Source organism: Oncorhynchus mykiss, chromosome 11 (genome assembly GCF_013265735.2).
Source record: "Oncorhynchus mykiss isolate Arlee chromosome 11, USDA_OmykA_1.1, whole genome shotgun sequence".
In the NCBI taxonomy this organism is placed as follows: Eukaryota; Metazoa; Chordata; class Actinopteri; order Salmoniformes; family Salmonidae; genus Oncorhynchus; species Oncorhynchus mykiss.
Window position 1 is genome coordinate 78,488,517 of NC_048575.1, and position 12,576 is coordinate 78,501,092.

A 12,576-nucleotide genomic window follows, 5' to 3' on the forward strand; every position below is an offset into this window, starting at 1 on the left:
TGCCAGACCACTGACTCAAAGAGCTCTCATCCGGTCCCACTTCACAGGAGCAGCCTGAAACAACGTTCTAAAGACGGTTGACATCTAGTGGAAGCCTTAGGAAGTGCAACATAACCCATATCCCACTGTGTATTCGATAGGGGCTGAGTTCAAAAACTACAAACCTCAGATTTCCCACTTCCTGTTTGGATTTTTTTTCTCAGGTTTTTGCCTGCCATATGAGTTCTGTTATGCTCACAGACATCATTCAAACAGTTTTAGAAACTTCAGTGTTTTCTATCCAAATGTACTAATAATATGCATATATTAGCAACTGGGACTGAGGAGCAGGCCGTTTACTCTGGGCACCTGTGGGCACCTTATCTAAGCTACTCAATACTGCCCCTGCAGCCATAAGAAGTTAATAATCCATATCCCACTGTGAATTCGATAGGGGCTGAGTTCAAAAACTACAAACCCCAGATTTCCCACTTCCTGTTTGGATTTTTTCTCAGGTTTTCGCCATATGAGTTCTGTTATACTCACAGACATCATTCAAACAGTTTTTAGAAACTTCAGAGTGTTTTCTATCCAATACTAATACAACTAATACATACTAATACATCTGGGACTGAGTAGGAGGTAGTTTACTCTGGGCGCTTTTCATCCAAAAGTGAAAATGTTGCCCCCTATCCCAAAGAAGTTTAAAGTAAAAAAAAAAAATTTAAATTAATTTTTTATATCTCAAATGAGATGTTCAATCATCCATGCAAAGTTACATTGTGTGTGTGTGTGTGTGTTGCAGGTCTTTTGGAGTACAGTCATGAGAAGGGAGAGAAAGGAGGGAGCGTCTCCTTCTCAGGTTCAACCTGGTGGATTCAGAGGGCAACAAACTGATCAACCAGTCTTTCCTCGCCTGTGTACCTGTCCTTCTACATCAGTGTAGTAGGTAGGTATCAGCCACACCACACTAAGACCACCCCAGACTAGTTAACACAGCACACTGAGACTCCCCCTCCAGACTAGTTAACACAGCACACTGAGACCCCCCCCCCCACTCCAGACTAGTTAATACACAACACTGAGATCCTCCCCCCTCCAGACTAGTTAACACACCACACTGAGACCCCCCCTCCAGACTAGTTAACACAGGTCTGGAACCTGCCACTTCCCCATAACCACAGGGCTGGAAGCTGCCACTTCCCCATAACCACAAGTCTGGAAGCTGCCACTTCCCCATAACCACAGGTCTGGAAGCTGCCACTTCCCCAAAACCACAGGTCTGGAAGCTGCCACTTCCCCATAACCACAGGTCTGGAACCTGCCACTACCCTATAACCACAAGTCTGGAAGCTGCCACTTCCCCATAACCACAAGTCTGGAAGCTCCCACTTCCCCATAACCACAGGTCTGGAACCTGCCACTTCCCAATAACCACAGGGCTGGAACCTGCCACTTCCCCATAACCACAGGTCTGGAACCTGCCACTACCCTATAACCACAAGTCTGGAAGCTGCCACTTCCCCAAAACCACAGGGCTGGAAGCCTCACATGAGAACAAATTAAGACATTTCTGACCTACATCATAGACAGATAGTAGTAACAGGTTTGACACGTGAGGTGAGACAGTCTGACCCAAACAGTCAGGATGCTGATTGTCTAAAGCCCTAAAACTTCAACTCTGGACCTCGAAGCCAGTTCCACTGCTTTTGCTATTAATTATCAGGTAGAACAGAGAACCAGCAGGCTCCGGACCTCGTAGGGTCAGAGTTGAATACACCTGGTCAAGAGGTCCTTAAGCATCCCTCCAGAAGTGTGAATCCACACACACACACCTGAATCCACACACACACACACCTGAATCCACACACACACACCTGAATCCACACACACACACCTGAATCCATAGGTGAATCGGTCACAGCTTTCACGTGGCTCTGCATCACATGTTCTTGACCTAGGAGGTCAACAGCGTTTGTTCGTGTTGGTCCCTAACCAAACCAAATGGATCAAGACCATTACGGTGAAGAGGGAACCACTTGCAGCAAAGTTTCAGCCTCCTGGCAGAGCCAACCAAGTTTTTGGCTAAAATGTCCTGGTACTGGGTAAAGTTCAACAAGGGTCCCAGGACCAGTGGAAGCCCCATAACATCAAAGATCCACCACCATATTAAACAGTAGGTAATGGGGTTATTTTCTGCTCATGCATTCTCACTTCGAAGCCAATCCTAACACTGGTACGCGTGGCCATAGAGCTCTGTGTTCATGTCATCTGACCAACGCACCAGTTCCAATCCCAAGTCCAACTGCCGTTTAGCAAACTCCAGGCGTTTTACATTGGTCGGATAACTATTTTCATGTTATCCAACCAATGTAAAACGCAAAACCCACACCAGTGGTGGGTTTGACATCTAAATGAGAATGCCCTGTTCCAGAATGTCCTTCAGGTGGTTGAGAGCGGGCCGTAGACAGTGTAGTAGGGTTAGTGTTCCGTTTGGACCGAAGACTAAAAATCCAGTTTGAGTCTAGTCACACCTGCGTAGAGTCATGGAATCATCTGATTTACAGGAAACAGGGTTATTCTATTATTCTTGTAGTCTACCTGTGAACACATGAACAAATCTGTATCTCTTCTGTATCAGTACAGGGAATTTCATCAGCGCAAACACAGGAAAAACCCCTTCAGGTAATCGTGTAGAATAGAAGTGAACCAAGCATATCTTTGATAAAGCTTTCCATTGATAGCGGCTGTCTGTCTGTTTGTATTTACCTCCTACATTGGCATCACGACAAACCAGTTCCCATTCAAATAGCACACAATAACCCTGAGCCAAATAACCCTCTGATTGTTTTATGGTGGGAAGGGATGTCATCCCCAGTCTGAAATGATTACCAACAAAGGCCAAGGGAAATTCTTAGCGTCGTCTTTTACAGGAAAAGATAACCAACCGTAAACATAACATTTTAAAAAAAAAATCATAGCATGCAGGTCACAAGCAGAAATCCCCCAGATTGGTCACTGTGTCTTGGCATCTTGTTGGTACGCCAGACATATCCACTGATTATGGAGAGAGAGAGAGAGAGAGAGACAGTATTGTATTGCTGGCGAATGGCATAGTACTAGAATGACTGATTCTAATTCTAGCTTTCACATTTGTATTTGACCAAGGTCTGGTATCTGTTGACGGTCAGGGGTGAGCACATGGTCTGTCTCTCTCTCTGTCTCTCTGTCAATTCAATTTAAGGGGCTTTATTGGCATGGGAAACATATGTTAACATTGCCAAAGCAAGTGAAATAGATAATAAACAAAAGTTAAATAAACAATAACAAATTAACAGTAAACATTACACTCACAGAAGTTCCAAAAGAATAAATACATTACAAATGTCATATTATGTATATACACAGTGTTGTATATATACACTGTTGTAATGATGTGCAAATTAAAGTTAAAGTACAAAAGGGAAAATAAATAAACATAAATATGGGTTATATTTTCAATGGTGTTTGTTCTTCACTGGTTGACCTTTTCTCGTGGCAACAGGTCACAAATCTTGCTGCTGTGATGGAACACTGTGGTATTTCACCCAGTAGATATGGGATTTTATCAAAATTGGGTTTGTTTTAGAATTCTTTGTGGATCTGTGTAATCTGAGGGAAATATGTGTATCTAATATGGTCATGCACTTGGCAGGTCTCTCTGTCTGTCTCTCTCTCTCTGACTGTCTCTCTCTCTGACTGTCTCTCTCTCTAACTGTCTCTCTCCATCTGACTGTCTCTCTCTCTCTGTCTCTTTCTCTCTGTCTCTCTCTGTCTCTCAGTCTCTCTCTCTGTGTGTCTCTCTCTCTCTCTCTCTCTCTCCTGTTGCATTAGCTTGAAGCAAACCTACTTCTTTGTTTCATTATGGCTCAGATATAGATATAAATGAACAGATATTTCGGTCCCCAGAGGACCGTTTTGAAATGGAATGAATAGGTTTCAGAGGCAGACATGGCTGAGGAAGTAAGATGGCGACAGAGACGATTTGTTTCCGATGGTTTTCTGCAGAGATCACTCTCGTTTTCTATCATATGGGAACACTTTGAGCAATCTGCTGCTCATCATGCTCGCACCCTTTGGAATAACATGTGATGGGAAAGAGAAAGTATGAACTGGTGCCAACTGGCACCTCATCACAAAGGGCCATACTACATTATATTATATTGTGACACTACTAGGGGGCCTTCAGGAAAGGCTGTTCTCATGAGGAAAAAAATATTCAAACCAACAATATTGTATTATTGTAATAATATCACACTCAATGGAAAGCCTGTTCATTCAACAGATGTATTCGTATGATGAATCTCTAGAGATTATTTTTATGATATTGCTGCAGGGCAATGGCTGTGAAAATGTGAGTTTCACTTTCCTAGTGTATAAGCTGTGCCAGCACTTACAATACAAGTCAAAAGTTTGGACACAAGTACTCATTCAATGGTTTTTCTTTATTTTTTTAATATTTTCTACAATGCAGAATAATAGTAAATACATACAAACTATAAAATAACACATATGGAATCAGGTAGCAACCAAAAAAGTGTTAAACAAATCAAAATATATTTTATATTTAAGATTCTTCCAAGTAGCCACCCTTTGCCTTGATGACAACTTTGCACGCTCTTGGCATTCTCTCAACCAACTACATGAGGTAGTCACCTGGAATGCATTTCAATTAACAGGTGTGTTAAAAGTTAATTTGTGGAGTTTCTTTCCATCTTAATGCGTTTGAGCCAATCAGTTGTGTTGTGACAAGGTAGGGGTGGTGTACATAAGATATCCCTATTTGGTAAAATACCAAATCAATATTATGGTAAGAACAGCTCAAATAATTAAAGAGAAACGACAGTCCATCATTTCTTTAATACATGAACGTTGAACTTCAAGGGAAGTCGCAAAAACCATCAAGCTCTATAATGAAACTGGCTCTCGTGAGGAAAGGAAGACCCAGAGTTACCTCTGCTGCAGAGGATAAGTTCATTAGAGTTACCAGCCTCAGAAATTGGAGTCCAAAAAAATGCTTCACAGAGTTCAAGTAATAGTATCAACTGTACAGAGGAGATCAGTGTGAATCAGGCCTTCATGGTCGAATTGCTATATATAAACCACTACTAAAGGACACCAATAAGAAGAAGAGACTTTCTTGTGCCAAGAAACACGAGCAATGGACATTAGACCGTTGGAAATTAGCGATTCTTGGTTCCAACCACCGTGTCTTTGTGAGATGCAGAGTGGGTGAATGAATGAACTCTGCATGTGTGGTTCCCACCATGAAGCATTAAGGAGGTGCGATTGTGTGGGGTTGCTTTGCTGGTGACACTGTCAGTGATTTATTTAGACTTTACTTAACCAGCATGTCTACCACAGCATTCTGCAGAGATACGCCATCCCATCTGGTTTGCTCTTAGTGGGACTATCATTGTTTTTCAACAGGACAATGACCCAAAACACACCTCCAGGCTGTGTAAGGGCTATTTGACCAAGAAGGAGAGTGATGGAGTGCTGCATCAGATGACCTGGCTTCAACAGTCACCTGACCTCAACCCAATTGAGATGGTTTGGGATGAGTTGGACTGCAGAGTCAAGGAAAAGCAGCCAACAAGTGCTCAGCATATGTGGGAAAGTCATAGGTTTGATGTCTTCACTATTATTCTACAATGTAGAAAATAGTAAAAATAAAGACAAACCCTTGAATGAGTAGATGTGTCCAAACTTTTGACTGGTACTGTATATATATATATATATGTATATATGTTTTGGTCATTTAGCAGATGCATACTTGTTCTCGTACTGGGCCCCCGTGGGACTAGAAACAAACAACCCACAAGTGTCATGCTCTACCAACTGAGCTGAGGTCATGCATGGTTTGCAGCTTGCATAGGGAGCAAAAGTCCGTACTTCACACATTGTCTGCCCGTAAGTGCTGCACTTTGGGATGGAGGATCGGCTTGTCCCTAATAACAACCAGTACTAGTAAACTAGACCACTGCTGACAGGGGCGGCAGGGTAGCCTAGTGGTTAGAGCGTTGGACTAGTAACCGGAAGATGCCCGAGCTGTCATTCTGCACCTGAACAGGCAGTTAACCCACTGTTCCTAGGCCGTCATTGAAAATAAGAATTTGTTCTTAACTGACTTGCCTGGTTAGAAAACATCTAGTGGTTAATACTATAAGGAAAGGAAGCTCCTTCATAATTTTGCAAACTTGTTTCTTTTTAACAAATGTAAGGAAACGTACAGTATTATACATAGCTATGAGTACAGTATTATACAGTATTATACATAGCTATGAGTACAGTATTATACATAGCTATGAGTACAGTATTATGCAGTATTATACATAGCTATGAGTACAGTATTATACATAGCTATGAGTACAGTATTATACAGAGCTATGAGTACAGTATTATACAGTATTATACATAGATATGAGTACAGTATTATACAGTATTATACATAGCTACGAGTACAGTATTATACATAGCTATGAGTACAGTATTATACAGAGCTATGAGTACAGTATTATACAGTATTATACATAGCTATGAGTACAGTATTATACATAGCTATGAGTACAGTATTATGCAGTATTATACATAGCTATGAGTACAGTATTATACAGTATTATACATAGCTATGAGTACAGTATTATACAGTATTATACATAGCTATGAGTACAGTATTATACATAGCTATGAGTACAGTATTATACAGTATTATACATAGCTACGAGTACAGTATTATACATAGCTATGAGTACAGTATTATGCAGTATTATACATAGCTATGAGTACAGTATTATACAGTATTATACATAGCTATGAGTACAGTATTATACAGTATTATACATAGCTATGAGTACAGTATTATACATAGCTATGAGTACAGTATTATACAGTATTATACATAGCTACGAGTACAGTATTATACATAGCTATGAGTACAGTATTATACAGAGCTATGAGTACAGTATTATACATAGCTATGAGTACAGTATTATACAGTATTATACAGAGCTATGAGTACAGTATTATACAGAGCTATGAGTACAGTATTATACAGTATTATACATAGCTATGAGTACAGTATTATACAGAGCTATGAGTACAGTATTATACAGTATTATACATAGCTATGAGTACAGTATTATACATAGCTATGAGTGCAGTATTATACATAGCTATGAGTTTATGGAACTCTTATATAGTGCAAGTGAACAGCAAACCTGGTTTCAACAAACAAATAAAGCAACACCTCACGGCACAACGCCTCTCCCCCATGTGACCTACTGGTTGTCTGTACTGACATGTGACCTACTGGTTGTGTTTATGTACTGACATGTGACCTACTGGTTGTCTGCACTGACATGTGACCTACTGGTTGTGTGTACTGACATGTGACCTACTGGTTGTATGTCTGTACTGACATGTGACCTACTGGTTGTGTGTCTGTACTGACATGTGACTTACTGGTTGTGTGTCTGTACTGACATGTGACTTACTGGTTGTGTGTCTGTACTGACATGTGACTTACTTGTGGTGTGTGTGTACTGACATGTGACCTACTTGTTGTGTGTATGTACTGACATGTGACTTACTTGTTGTGTGTATGTACTGACATGTATGTGTAACTGACACACACACACACACACACACACACACACACACACACTACATGTTAACGTTTTTAAATGTATCTAAATTGTGAAGTATTTTGTCAGTAATGTATTTTTCGTTATGTGTCGGACCCCAGCAAGACTACCTGTCACAATTGGCGTTGGCTAATGAGGATCCTAATAAATCAAATCAAAAACTAATACCAGCAGCGATATCTCATTGTCGTTGAGTTCCATTACATACTGTAGGCTATACAGACAATAGATGGAAAGGACTGTCTGTGTGGTGTTTGGTTTTGAAAAAGGCACAACAGCGGCACCTGGTGGTTGTGATATCACAGCACAGCTGTTCTACACAGGCAGATGTTTATCGGCTAACAGTCTACATGTGTAAACTTATTTGTGTTTAATATAAGAAGTATCAATAAATACAAATCCATGTGTGGGTAGTCACTATGATACTGAAAGTTGTTTCACCAGTTGAGTCATTGACGGTGAGAGAAACAGGTAATTCAAGCTTATAAAGTATGTTACACCTGTCAAAACCACCTGTCAAAACCAGGTCAGTGCGTAGGAGGGAGGGAGGGAGGGAGGAAAAGAGGGAGGGAGGGAGGGAGGGAGGAAGGGAGGGAGGGAGAAAAGGAGGGAGGGGGGAGGGAGAGAGGGAGGGAGGGAGGAAAGGAAGGAGGGGTGGAGGGAGGGATGGTATTGGAAGCATGCAGGGAGGGTATTGGAAGCATGCAGGGAGGGTATTGGAAGCATGCAGGGAGGGTATTGGAAGCATGCAGGGAGGGTATTGGAAGCATGCAGGGAGGGTATTGGAAGCATGCAGGGAGGGTATTGGAAGCATGCAGGGAGGGTATTGGAAGCATGCAGGGAGGGTATTGGAAGCATGCAGGGCAGGAGTCTGTCTTTCTTAAATAACTGTTTTTTAAAGAAAATAAAGGGACCAGGTCTGTTTCTATGGCTGATGGCAGAGTGTGTATGAATGAGAGTGATGCAAATTAATTAATTAATTAATGAGTGGGCAGCACTAGTAAATAGTTTAGGATACTCAAAACCTTTTGATACTTATCTATATTTTAAACGAAATACTTGTAGACTTTTACTCAAGTAGTAATTTTCTATTAAGGTATCTTTACTTTTACTCAAGTAGTAATTTTCTATTAAGGTATCTTTACTTTTACTCAAGTAGTAATTTTCTATTAAGGTATCTCTACTTTTACTCAGAGTATGTAAATTTCATACTTTTTCCACCACTGAAAAGTACCTGTCAAACCATGGAGTCATGACAAGATAGATGCCTTCCCCTCAAAACCTCCAGGGGTTCATTGTGGATATGATAGCATGATAGAACAGGATATATTGATATTTTAGTGCTTGGACACAGCCCTTAGCCGTGGTATATTGGCCATATATGTCAAGCCCTGACCATAGAGAGCTGTTTATTGGGGAGTGATAGTGACTAGGGTGGGTCATCTAGGTGTTTAATGGTTCATGTTGGCCTGGTATGGTTTCCAATCAGAGACAGCTGTTTATTCTCTGTTGGTTGGGGAGTGATAGTGACTAAGGTGGGTCATCTAGGTGTTTAATGGTTCATGTTGGCCTGGTATGGTTTCCAATCAGAGACAGCTGTTTATTGTTCTCTCTGATTGGAGATCATATTTAGGCAGCCATTTCCCCTTTGTGTTTTTGTGGGATCTTGTCTACAGATGTGTGCACAGCAGTAGCTTCAGGTTTCGTTTGTGCTTTTGTTGTTTTGTTTGGTGAGTTTCTATTAATTAAAATATGTGGAACTCTACGCACGCTGCGCCTTGGTCCAATCATTACGACGAACGTGACAATCGAGTGGTTGGTTTTATTGTTTTATGCTTTTGGCATATTAAACAATTTGCACATCTGTGCTGCTAATGAGAAACGTTTTGGTGCAAACCATTCTTGTTTGCATAATCTTACCATCCCCGTTTTGGACACATGATTAATTCCGTGAAACATGAGTACAAGACAGGGCAACAATGTTGGTGGCACCACCTGGTGGCCGTTCTGGTGACGCCAGAGACCATCATCGCGTAGTTTGTAGCCCGCCTCCATCCAACGCCACTGTACCCTTTCAGGTGTGTCAGATAGCATTTCTGCAGCGCCATCGAGTGGGCAGATGAGGAGGAGAGTTACAGACCATCTGGAAACCCAGATGAGGAGGAGAGTTACAGACCATCTGGAAACCCAGATGAGGAGGAGAGTTACAGACCATCTGGAAACCCAGATCAGGAGGAGAGTTACAGACCATCTGGAAACCCAGATCAGGAGGAGAGTTACAGACCATCTGGAAACCCAGATCAGGAAGAGAGTTACAGACCATCTGGAAACCCAGATGAGGAGGAGAGTTACAGACAATCTGGAAACCCAGATGAGGAGGAGAGTAACAGACCATCTGGAAACCCAGATCAGGAGGAGAGTTACAGACAATCTGGAAACCCAGATCAGGAAGAGAGTTACAGACCATCTGGAAACCCAGATCAGGAGGAGAGTTACAGACCATCTGGAAACCCAGATCAGGAAGAGAGTTACAGACAATCTGGAAACCCAGATGAGGAGGAGAGTAACAGACCATCTGGAAACCCAGATCAGGAGGAGAGTTACAGACAATCTGGAAACCTAGATGAGGAGGAGAGTTACAGACCATCTGGAAACCTAGATGAGGAGGAGAGTTACAGACCATCTGGAAACCCAGATGAGGAGGAGAGTTACAGACCATCTGGAAACCCAGATGAGGAGGAGAGTTACAGACCATCTGGAAACCCAGATCAGGAGGAGAGTTACAGACCATCTGGAAACCCAGATGAGGAGGAGAGTTACAGACCATCTGGAAACCCAGATGAGGAGGAGAGTTACAGACCATCTGGAAACCCAGATGAGGAGGAGAGTTACAGACCATCTGGAAACCCAGATGAGGAGGAGAGTTACAGACCATCTGGAAACCCAGATCAGGAGGAGAGTTACAGACCATCTGGAAACCCAGATTAGGAGGAGAGTTACAGACCATCTGGAAACCCAGATGAGGAGGAGAGTTACAGACCATCTGGAAACCCAGATGAGGAGGAGAGTTACAGACCATCTGGAAACCCAGATGAGGAGGAGAGTTACAGACCATCTGGAAACCCAGATGAGGAGGAGAGTTACAGACCATCTGGAAACCCAGATGAGGAGGAGAGTTACAGACCATCTGGAAACCCAGATGAGGAGGAGAGTTACAGACCATCTGGAAACCCAGATGAGGAGGAGAGTTACAGACCATCTGGAAACCCAGATGAGGAGGAGAGTTACAGACCATCTGGAAACCCAGATCAGGAGGAGAGTTACAGACCATCTGGAAACCCAGATGAGGAGGAGAGTTACAGACCATCTGGAAACCCAGATGAGGAGGAGAGTTACAGACCATCTGGAAACCCAGATCAGGAGGAGAGTTACAGACCATCTGGAAACCCAGATGAGGAGGAGAGTTACAGACCATCTGGAAACCCAGATGAGGAGGAGAGTTACAGACCATCTGGAAACCCAGATGAGGAGGAGAGTTACAGACCATCTGGAAACCCAGATGAGGAGGAGAGTTACAGACCATCTGGAAACCCAGATGAGGAGGAGAGTTACAGACCATCTGGAAACCCAGATGAGGAGGAGAGTTACAGACCATCTGGAAACCCAGATGAGGAGGAGAGTTACAGACCATCTGGAAACCCAGATGAGGAGGAGAGTTACAGACCATCTGGAAACCCAGATGAGGAGGAGAGTTACAGACCATCTGGAAACCCAGATGAGGAGGAGAGTTACAGACCATCTGGAAACCCAGATCAGGAAGAGAGTTACAGACCATCTGGAAACCCAGATGAGGAGGAGAGTTACAGACCATCTGGAAACCCAGATGAGGAGGAGAGTTACAGACCATCTGGAAACCCAGATGAGGAGGAGAGTTACAGACCATCTGGAAACCCAGATCAGGAAGAGAGTTACAGACCATCTGGAAACCCAGATGAGGAGGAGAGTTACAGACCATCTGGAAACCCAGATGAGGAGGAGAGTTACAGACCATCTGGAAACCCAGATGAGGAGGAGAGTTACAGACCATCTGGAAACCCAGATGAGGAGGAGAGTTACAGACCATCTGGAAACCCAGATCAGGAGGAGAGTTACAGACCATCTGGAAACCCAGATGAGGAGGAGAGTTACAGACCATCTGGAAACCCAGATGAGGAGGAGAGTTACAGACCATCTGGAAACCCAGATCAGGAGGAGAGTTACAGACCATCTGGAAACCCAGATGAGGAGGAGAGTTACAGACCATCTGGAAACCCAGATGAGGAGGAGAGTTACAGACCATCTGGAAACCCAGATGAGGAGGAGAGTTACAGACCATCTGGAAACCCAGATGAGGAGGAGAGTTACAGACCATCTGGAAACCCAGATGAGGAGGAGAGTTACAGACCATCTGGAAACCCAGATGAGGAGGAGAGTTACAGACCATCTGGAAACCCAGATGAGGAGGAGAGTTACAGACCATCTGGAAACCCAGATGAGGAGGAGAGTTACAGACCATCTGGAAACCCAGATCAGGAGGAGAGTTACAGACCATCTGGAAACCCAGATGAGGAGGAGAGTTACAGACCATCTGGAAACTCGTTACCATCTGGAAACTCGTTACAGACCATCAATTCGTTACCTAATGAAACAACATCCTGACCACAGCTTCACGTTTGATTATAGCTAGTTCTCTGGGTAACTGGATGCTTTCTAGTAATTGCCCAATATACTGTGTGTTTGCTACTTTGTTTTTACCCTGAACTGGTAAGGAAAACTCTCTCCTTCCAAATCATAGACCTCCAAGCATAGCGGGAGTCAGTAAAAATGTGTGCAATTTTGTCTTGGGAGAGAGCACAGGCTCTAGTGAGAATAA